The 10,331-nt window shown below is 42.3% G+C and overlaps 1 pseudogene; it reads left to right on the top strand.

The window, feature by feature from the left end:
* The first annotated feature begins 523 nt into the window (after positions 1–523).
* Positions 524–618, top strand: LOC125147668 (uncharacterized; annotated as a pseudogene).
* Positions 619–10,331: the final 9,713 nt, after the last annotated feature.

Below are 10,331 nucleotides of genomic sequence, written 5' to 3'. Positions count from 1 at the left end.
GCAATGCCCACTGTCACCATTTGCACGCTGTTGTGCACATCAATCACTTCTCCTCTTTTGTTGATCTGTTGTTGGAAGAAACAGGAAAAGGGCCTTATCTTACATTCTCTTGCATCTGCACTCCTCTGCTCTGCTCCTAAATAAAGTGGCCACCGCAGTTATTGGCCTGTGGCAAGAACTTAAAGGGATGATAGCGTTCCCTCACAGGTAGTTCAAGCCCTGTATCAACAGAACTGATTCACATCTCCCTCTGCAATCTGACCTGTCATAGGAGCCAAACCCCCCTTCCTCAAGGCGCATATGTTATTTTCCTACCTAGAAGTGCATGTGATCACTAGTAAAATAGCAAAAACATGCACAGCCTAAGACCCAGCAATTCAACTTCTGAAAATGTATTCTACATTTATTTGCACACACACAAAGTTGTTCATCACCATAATTTCAACAATAAGACACTGGACATAACTCGAGCACTTCTCAGTAAGTGTCTAAGTAAACAAATTTAGAATTTTCCCCCCAAAATATTGCTTCTCGGCCTTTTGGCTAAGATCAAGTGTAGAGTTTGTGCAAAATGAACGTTTTATTAATTTTTATTTTTAAAAAGCTTTTTCACCTCAAAAATTCTAATGCAAAAAAACAATGAAATGCAAAGGGATCATTCTGGACTAAAGGATTAAAGAGGTGTGACAATCAAGTGTAATCCATGATTCTGGATTAGGAAATACAGCTATTATTCAGACAAATGAGAAAATGTAACACACATTCTATCAATATCAAATTTCAACAAATTGCATCATGGTTGCACAAGCAAAGTCCAAGTTCCGAGAAGATGCATGAAGAATTTAAGGATAAAGGGGCATAATGCAACCACTTACGCCAAACTGTCAAATAGTTGAGCAAGATTAATCCTTTGTGTCTTGTGTCTGCATGTGTTTACTGATCCCTAATCCTGCCTGTACATTTCAATCAACTGGAAGCTCAGAAGCGTCTGCTGCCCAGAGAGCCTGAGTCATTCCACAGGAATCTTGGGAGTGGGTCCTGGGTAGTGTTTCCTACACTTTGCGGGTAATTCCAAGGACTTGTCGAGGTTGAGAATCAATGATAAATCATGCAGCTCCCTGGCTGGTCCTCATGTGTTTCCTTTCCCCTCCTCTCTCACACTCACAAGGTGTGTAGTTGCTCACACCCAACATCTGGTTTGTACTGCCATGACCCACACCTTCATCCAGAAACCAGTACAGACTAGAAATTCCTTGAGCTGAAATCCAGAAAACCTGGGCCTCAGCCACCTGATGGTCTGAGAAACTCACTTTACTCTCTGGAACTCAGTTTGCTCCTGAGCAAAATGGGGATGTCTGTTGTGCCTGCATAGGAAGGTTGTTGTAAGGCTCACAGGAAATGGACACCAAATTGTTTTTTGCTTTGGATATTGGAGAGAATCAGAAAAATAAGAAGGACTGTGGAGCCTCAAGTTCCTACGACACACTGAACGAGAAAAAGCAAGCTGCAAATGGCACAGCCCGTGTGAAATCATGTCGAACATCCATATGTACAACATGAGAAGACTGCACTGTGCCTCCCAGAGTCATAAAACATTTAGTAAGCATATAGAAGGGGACAGAGGCATCTGGGTGGCTCAGTCGGTTAAGCTTCCACCTCTTGGTTTCACCTCATGATCTTGCGGTTGTGAGTTTGAGCCCCACATCAGGCTCTGCACTAACAGCGTGGAGCCTGCTTGGATTCTCCCTCTCTCTCTCTCTCTCTCTCTCTCTGCCTGTCCCCTTCTCTTTCTCTCTCAAAATAAATAAGTAAACTTTAAAAAATAAGTAAATATATAGGAAAGGACAAAACCTGCATGAGAATAATGACCAAATTTGAGATAGTGGTAACTGGGGAGAAATGGAAATGCAACAAGGGAAGTGTGTCCAGAAGAGTAAACCATATTCATGTTTGGTTTTTGTTTTCCTCTAAACAATAATACCTCTGATGCAAGCATGGGAGGGATCAGCCGCCTGTTAAAACTGGGTGTGTACATAAGTAAGTGAAAAAAACAAAACAGAACAACTGTATGTCTCCTCTACCTGCTGGAGATGTCACTGAAGACTCTCTGTGCACTCAGCATGTAGCAGGTCTTCAATAAATTGCTGTAGACAGAAAAGAATGAAAGGGAGGGAGGAGGAGGGGGTGGGGCACCTCACCTGTATAAAGTCACTCTCAAATATGAGCAAGTGCTTCAGCAGGGTGTACTCCCCCTTGCACAGCAGCCCCTGCAGCTTCCCCACAGACTTGTTGAACATGTGCAACATCTGGAAGCTTCGGAAGCCATCACACAGCAACTTCAGGTCGCTGTCCATGGCTGCCTGTCACTAACACACCAAGGGGAGGCAGGTTACTTCTTGCCCTTAAACTTAGACAGTTTCCTGCAGCCAACCTCCCCACACAAGGAGCTCATGAGCACACACATCCTGTAGCGTTGTGATACAGACAGAGGAGTCCTTTGGGCAGATTCAGCCCCCAGCCCTATACAGTCTGTCAGCATGTGGTGCCTGTGTAAGAGCCAGAGGAAGGCATCCCCAGCACCAGGATGTCCACACAGCCCAGAGCACAGGCCAGACTGCAGACTCCTCCCCTCACCCCTCAGCCAGCTGCCTTTGTGCAGTGAATGACTTGCACGACCTTGTGCAGTGAATGACACACAACTGTGCACACAGTCCCTGCTGGCTCCTGACTCTTTCACAGACCTCAGGCCTAAAACAGCTCACTACTTTCACTGTGGACTCACTACGCCCAAGAAAAGTGTCCATCACTTCCATCTGAGCAAAGAAAAACCACTTTATCTGAGTTTTTCACTTACTCCACCCTTTGGAAGGCTTTTCCATGTAGACCTATGTCCCCTTCCTCCTTGCTCTGGATCAGGATCAACCCAACCCTGACCACAGTCTGGATCCTCCCCTGTCCTGCTCAGGGTTCCCCTGTGTCTGTCAGGTTCTCCCCCACACTCCTCTGCCCTCACCTCTTCGGGGATTCCCGCCCCATCCAGGGCAGACTCCTCCATCCAATTATGATGAGGCTGTTCCCGCACTTCCTAAGGTCCAGGTCAGGTTCCTCCTCAGGGCTCTAACCCTGGTCTAGGTCATGGTCCCACTCTGTTGTACCAATCTCACTATGCTGCGCGGGATGCCCCCTCTCCGGAGACTCCACAGCCCCTTTCCTCGGAACCCCCTGGGTAGAGAGATGTGGACTGACCTCAGGGCCTTCGCGTGGGCACCGCCAGTCCAGGACCACACCGACGTCTGAGAGCTGAGGTGGAGCGGCCACCGGGAGCCGTGTCCTCTGCGTCCCCACCCTCCTCCTGAACAAAAGCCCACCTGCATGCCCCCTGGAACTTCCGCCTCCCCACCCCCTAGGCTGCCTTTACAATTTTCCTGTCCATTGTGACCTGTAGCTATCATAAAACACTTGTGTCCTCATCCTAGTAGCCACCTCCTCAGAAAGGGACATCAATCTGCCGCAAACCCGGCCAAGCCATGAAGGAGAGGACAGAGCCATGCTGAAGGGGATGGAAAGGACGCATGCGCAGACACCACCTACGCAAGGCCTGCACGCTTACTTCTGTGGGCACTAGACTGCTGCACATGCGCAAATACGGCCCACACTGCTCCTCTGAGGGCCGGCCAGCAGGTGCGCAAGCGCAGTCACTGTCTACCCACAGCCTGGGAGCCTCTGAGAGCCATGGTCAGGAGCGGATGTGCACACAGACCCCACAGCTGTGGGTTCTGTGGGGTGAGACTGAGCGCAAACAAGCAAACGACCCTCTGGGCTTTACCAAAACGGAGGGAACAAATATGGTGCCCGAAAGGTGCTCCTGTCTCTGTCTGTTTCCTGCTACTTTCTGTCTCATCTCATTGTGCACCAAAACTGCAGTAGGTGACTGATGTCAGCCTTCTCGGACCATCTCAGGTAAGGTAAGGAGACACCAAAACCTGGGAGAACCAGAAAACCAGTTAGGTGAAGGCGTGCAAGCAGTGTTTTCCGACAATAAGGTGTGATAGGAACATAGTGTGTTACGATGACCTAAGGGTCTTTCTAGTGTCTATATGAAAATTAAAAAAGAAAAAAAAAGGAAACCTTAGTTTTTACAAGCTAAACAAAGTATTCCTTGTGAAGAGCAATTTTTGGAGAACTGCTTGAGGGCACCCATCTGGGATTTGCGATGCCCGGTAGCTGACAAGTCTTAGCGGTTCTTCCCAGCATTCTGTAAGTGTGCTCTGTGGCTCTGGTCCTCAGGAAAACAAGGAAAACAGAATTTACTAACCTGCTTTAAGGTCGGCTTTGTTTATTCACGCATACAGTCTGGTGTAGAGGACAGCAGCCTCCCGGTGGAGCCCTACTGCAAACACTCTATGCAGAAAAGTAGTGACCCCCGCAGTATGTGCACAGTGAATCCCAGAAGCGTGGCTCTCCCTGTCACCCAGCAATGACAAATATAAAGATGGAACCTAACGGAGGCTCTGGCTACATCTGTCAAACTGCCCAAGCCACGTAACCACTCTTCAGACTCTGTGGGCCTCTTTGGGGTTGGTGAGGAGAGTTGTCCCGACTGTGCTGTCCCCTAGCCCCCACTGGATCATCCTCACAGACGCACCTAGCGGAAGTGCACGATAGGGCAGGATGAGATCTTAAGATCTGGGCCCCAGTGTCCCCATTTCACTTTCGGCTCCCTTGATCTTCTCTATTCTTCATTCTCTTTTTTATTCATCTTGGTTTCAATACTTCATTTTTACCTTTTTGCTGCTTGTGCATTAGTTTTCCAAAACTTACTACTCGTTACAAGTTTGTATCCTTTAGCATGTCCCTACCCTACTGCTGCCCTGCCCCTGTTAACCACTATTCCACTCTCAGTTTTTACAAGTGCGGCTTTTTTAGATTTCATATATAAGTGATGCCATGCATTGTTTGTCTTACTCTGTCTGACTTATCTCACTTAGCAAAATGCCCTAGAGTTACATCAGTAGATGCCCCAAATGCCTTCCTTTTCATGCCCAAATAATATCCCATTGTACATAAACACCACATATTCTCTATCCATTCATTCATTGACAAAACATTAACATCTTAACTCCTGTGAATAATGCCTCACTGAATGTAAGAGTGCAGAATTTTCTTTGAGATACTGACTCTATCTTCTTTGGTTATATTCCCAGAAGTAGGATTATTAGATCATATGGTAGTTCCTTTCCTTTTTCTTTTTCTTTTTTCTTTTTTAAATTGTTTTAGGAACTTCCAAACTGATTTCCATACTAAGTGAACCAATTTACATTTTACCAATAGCACACAAGGGTTCCATTTTCTCCACATTCTCCTCACCACTGACCACGTCTTGTCTACTTCATGGTAGTCATTCCAACAGGTATGAGGTGATGTCTCATTGTGGTTTTGATTTGCATTTCCCTGATAATTAGTGATGTTGAGTATCTTTCAGGCACATGAAAAGATGTTCAGCGTCGCTCCTTATCAGGGAAATACAAATCAAAACCACACTCAGGTATCACCTCACACCAGTCAGAGTGGCCAAAATGAACAAATCAGGAGACTATAGATGCTGGAGAGGATGTGGAGAAACGGGAACCCTCTTGCACTGTTGGTGGGAATGCAAATTGGTGCAGCCGCTATGGAAAGCAGTGTGGAGGTTCCTCAGAAAATTAAAAATAGACCTACCCTATGACCCAAGAATAGCACTGCTAGGAATTTATCCAAGGGATACAGGAGCACTGATGCATAGGGCCACTTGTACCCCAATGTTCATAGCAGCACTCTCAACAATAGCCAAAGTATGGAAAGAGCCTAAATGTCCATCAACTGATGAATGGATAAAGAAATTGTGGTTTATATACACAATGGAATATTACGTGGCAATGAGAAAAAATGAAATATGGCCTTTTGTAGCAACGTGGATGGAACTGGAGAGTGTGATGCTAAGTGAAATAAGCCATACAGAGAAAGACAGATACCATATTGTTTCACTCTTATGTGGATCCTGAGAAACTTAACAGGAACCCATGGGGGAGGGGAAGGAAAAAAAAAAAAGGTTAGAATGGGAGAGAGCCAAAGCATAAGAAACTGTTAAAAACTGAGAACAAACTGAGGGTTGATGGGGGGTGGGAGGGAGGAGAGGGTGGGTGATGGGTATTGAGGAGGGCACCTTTTGGGATGAGCACTGGGTGTTGTATGGAAACCAATTTGTCAATAAATTTCAGAAAAAAAAAAGAAAAAAAATAATCATCAAACGTCAATAAACTACAGATGTATAAAAAAAAAAACAAAAAACAAAAAAAAATCAAGTACCTGTTGACTATCTGGATATCTCCTTTGGAAAAAGTTCTGTTCAGTTCCTGTATCAGTTCCTGTTCAGTTTTTGATATGATTGTTTGTTGTTGTCCAGTTGGATGATTATTTATATGTCTCAACTCCTTATCTGACATATGGATTGCAAACATTTTCTCCCATTCCATAGGTTATGTGTTTATTTTGTTGTTTCTTTTGCTGTACAAATGCTTTTTAGTTTGTTGTAGCCTCACTTGTTAATTTTTACATTTGTTGCTTGTATTTTTGTGTGTCATATCAAAAAAAAATCATTGTCAAGATCAGTGTCAAGAAGCTTCTTTCATGTTTTTTTAGTTTTTTTTTTTTGTAGAAGTTTTAAGGTTTCAGGTCTTATGTTAATCTTTAATCCATGTCACATGAATTTTTGTGAGTGATATAAGGTAGAAATACAAATTCATTTTTCTTTATATATGGCTATCTAGTTTTCCCAACAGCGTTTGTTGAAGACAACATTTCTCCATTTAGTTTTCTTGGTTCTTGGCATGTCCTCTTGGTGAGGATGTGTGGCTATAAATTCTTTCTTGTCCATGGGTATCTGTACAAGTCAGCAGACTCTAGTTTTTTCCCAACTTCACCTGAGAGGGTGTGGGGCAGGTTTGCTGAATCCAGCTCTTTACAATGCCCATATTTACATCTGTCTGCCTACATCTGTAAGCAGATGTTCATGCGGGTGACTCCCTTGGAGTTTGGTGTTGGGTCCAGCCACTTCCACAGAGTCACTTTTGATCATGTATGCATGTCTTATTTATTGTAAATAAAGAGGAAGTTGCAAAGGAGGGACACCTCATGCCACCATGATGCTGACTTCCATTTAAAATAGATTTAACATTGTTTTAATGTGCTTAAACTTTAAGTCAGAATAAATAAGAAATAGAGTTAAAAACCAAAATTATAATACTGTGTTCTATGTTCTATGTTATTGGAGATCTTTATAGCTTCATATGACCTACAGTTACTGTCTATCATCTTTTCATTTCAACCAGAATACTCCCTTTAGCGTTAATTGTTGGGCACATCTATGGTAATGAAAGTCCTGGGCTCTGCATATTGAGATAAAAAGAGTATTTATACACATATGAGAGACTTCAAAAAATGATATCAAATACAATTGGATACTTGTATCTGGAGCTTAAAGTTGTGGCTTGATCTACAGTTAAATTTTTAGAAGATTGTGGGTGCCTGGGTGTCTCAGTCTGGGTGGCTGACTCTTGATTTCAGTTCAGATAATGATCTCATGGTTCATGGGATCAAACCCCACACTGGGCTCTGCCCTGACAGTGCAGAGCCTGCTTGGGATTCTCTCTCTCTCTCTCTGTCTCTCTCCCTCAATCTCTCTCTCCCTCCCCCTCTTCCTCCCTCCCTCCACTAATCATGACCTCTCTCTTTTTCTCTCTCTCTTCCCCAAAATAAATTAAAAATGTGGAAGATTTTAACATATAGATGGTATTTGAAAATATGGGGATAAAGAAAATTTCTCAGCAAAAGAGTATAACACAAATAAATGAGCAAGAACAGAGGGAATTCAAAATATGAATTTTAAGTTATGGGAGAGGAACAAAAAAAAGATGGGAGGAATAAGAAAGAACAGTCACAGAAGTAGGACATTTATAAGGTAGTTAAGCATACTCTTCTAAGGGATGAGAGAGGTCTCAAAAGGAAGAGGCATTGTGTATGGAAAGTGAGGACTGAGAATTTTTCGTAAAAGTTCTCAACACAGAGTTAGTGTTTTCCTGGAAAGGGTGGAGTTTTTGGCCTGAGGAGGGTGCACACCATACAATGACGGTGGAGGGAATGGTTTTATAAAGAAAGATAAGCATTTGTGCATGAAAGCAAAATTACCCTGAAAAAAGCATTTGTGAAGAGGTGAGAAAAGGTGGGATGTTAATGGGGTATGTGTATTTTTGTTAGATGGTAAAATTTATTGTCTGAGTAACTTTGAACACTTGTGGGAAGTGTCCATCCACTAGTGGACAAAAATCTGTATCATTGATAGTCTGAGACTAAAATGGAAGGGAACTAGGGAAACTGGACATATCAAGATTCAATAAGAAAAGCATTTACTGTAGGAGGGAAAGAGACAGGATCATTGCAATCTGATAAGCATTTAAAAAATAGAGGCCAGACAATGTGCAAGATCTCACATGGGAACTTATCTTGATTACATTTCAGTTTTTAAGTCCAGGATAATGCCATCAGATTTTTTTACTATAAAAAGTGAGGATAGGTTTTGAAGACTATGTCAAAGGCATTTCATAGTCCTTTTGCAAATTGGAATTGACAACTGACTAAAGTCATAGGTGGATTTGGCATCAGATTTAGTATCTAGGGAGTAGGATATGATCAACTTATTATGACCTTGTCCTACCTGTTTGTCTTTGGTTTAAGATCACTAAGCCTGTAGTTTGGAATCTGACACATATGTTGAAAGGCAGGTTAGATCTGTCCAGGTAGTTGGAGATAAGGGCAAAAGAGTGACAGATATTAGAGTCTCAGATGGCAAAGAGAAAACAATGAGATACAAGTTAAAATTTAAAAATTGCTGTTGTCATAGCTTTTTGAGCTATAGGGACTGATACAATGTCATACTTAATAGTATGGCTAACCAAATTTGTAATTTCATATGGTTCCATTATAGATGACAACAAAGTGCAAAATATGGTTGGGGACAAGTGAGATTAAAAAAAAATACATTACAGGAAAGAGTCAAAGACCTGATGTGTTGTCAAATTGGTGAGACCAAATGGCAGACTCAGATATAAAACAAACAAACAAACAAAAACACAGGTGTTATCTATAAGGGAGACTAGGTAGTTAAGTGAATAGTCTCAGTGAGGGATGATTTAGTTTGTACTTCCCTAATATAAAACTTAAAAGATGTTTCCAAAATGGAGTGGGAGAAAAATATTCTCAGCAGCATTAAGAACAAGGAGTGGGGCACCTGGATGGCTCAGTCAGTTAAGCGTCTGACTCTTGATTTCAGTTCAGGTCATGATCTTACGATTTTGTGGGTTCTAACCCTGTGTCAGACTCTGCTGGCAGTGCGGAGCCTGCTTGGGATTGTCTCTCTGTCTCCCTCTCTCTGCCCTTACCCACTCATGTTGTCCCTTTCACTCTCAAAATAAATAAATAAACTTAAAAAAAAAAAAAGAACAAGAAGTATAGCATGTCCACACACTGGCCTTGAAATACAATGGGAGAGAGATACTAAGCAATTCGACCTAAATTAGTCCCAGGTTGATTTTTTTTTATTTTTTATCTTTTAATATTATTTTATTTAATCTAAATGAAGTATAATTAACATACAATGTTGTATGAATTTCAAGAATACAACACGTTGATGCAACGATTCCCACATCACACAATGCTCACCACAATACGTGTAGTCATAGTCTGGCACCATACAGTGTTCATACAGTATCATTGACTACATTTCCTATGCCGTACTTTTCATCCCCCTGACCTACTTGTGTTAAGTACAGTACTTCTGGATTGGAAGTTTGCACATCTTAATCCTTTTTATCTATTTTATCCATTCCTCACCCCCACCTTCCCAGTGGCAACCACCAGTTCTCTATTTTTAGCAGTCTGGCTTTTGTTTCTTGGTTTCTTTGTTCATTTATTTTGTTTGTTAGATTTCACATATAAATGAAATCATATGATATTTGCTCTCTCTCTTCTGAGTTAAGTCACTTAGTAGGATACATACTAGATCCATCTGTGTTTTTCAAATGGGAAGCTCTCATTCTTTTTTATGGCTAACTGATATTCTACTGTATGTACACACATCTGCTTTATCATTTATCTATCAGTCGACACTTGGGTTGCTTCTATATCTTGACTATTTTTTTTATTTTATAGAGACAGTGTGTATTAGTGAGAGGAAAAGGTGGGAGAGAGAGAGAAAGAGAGTGAGAGAGAGAGAGAGAGAGAGAGAGAGGATCTTAAGC

The sequence above is a fragment of the Prionailurus viverrinus genome, chromosome A1, assembly GCF_022837055.1.
Source record: "Prionailurus viverrinus isolate Anna chromosome A1, UM_Priviv_1.0, whole genome shotgun sequence".
Taxonomy (NCBI): Eukaryota; Metazoa; Chordata; class Mammalia; order Carnivora; family Felidae; genus Prionailurus; species Prionailurus viverrinus.
This window is presented reverse-complemented; position numbering and strand designations above follow the sequence as displayed.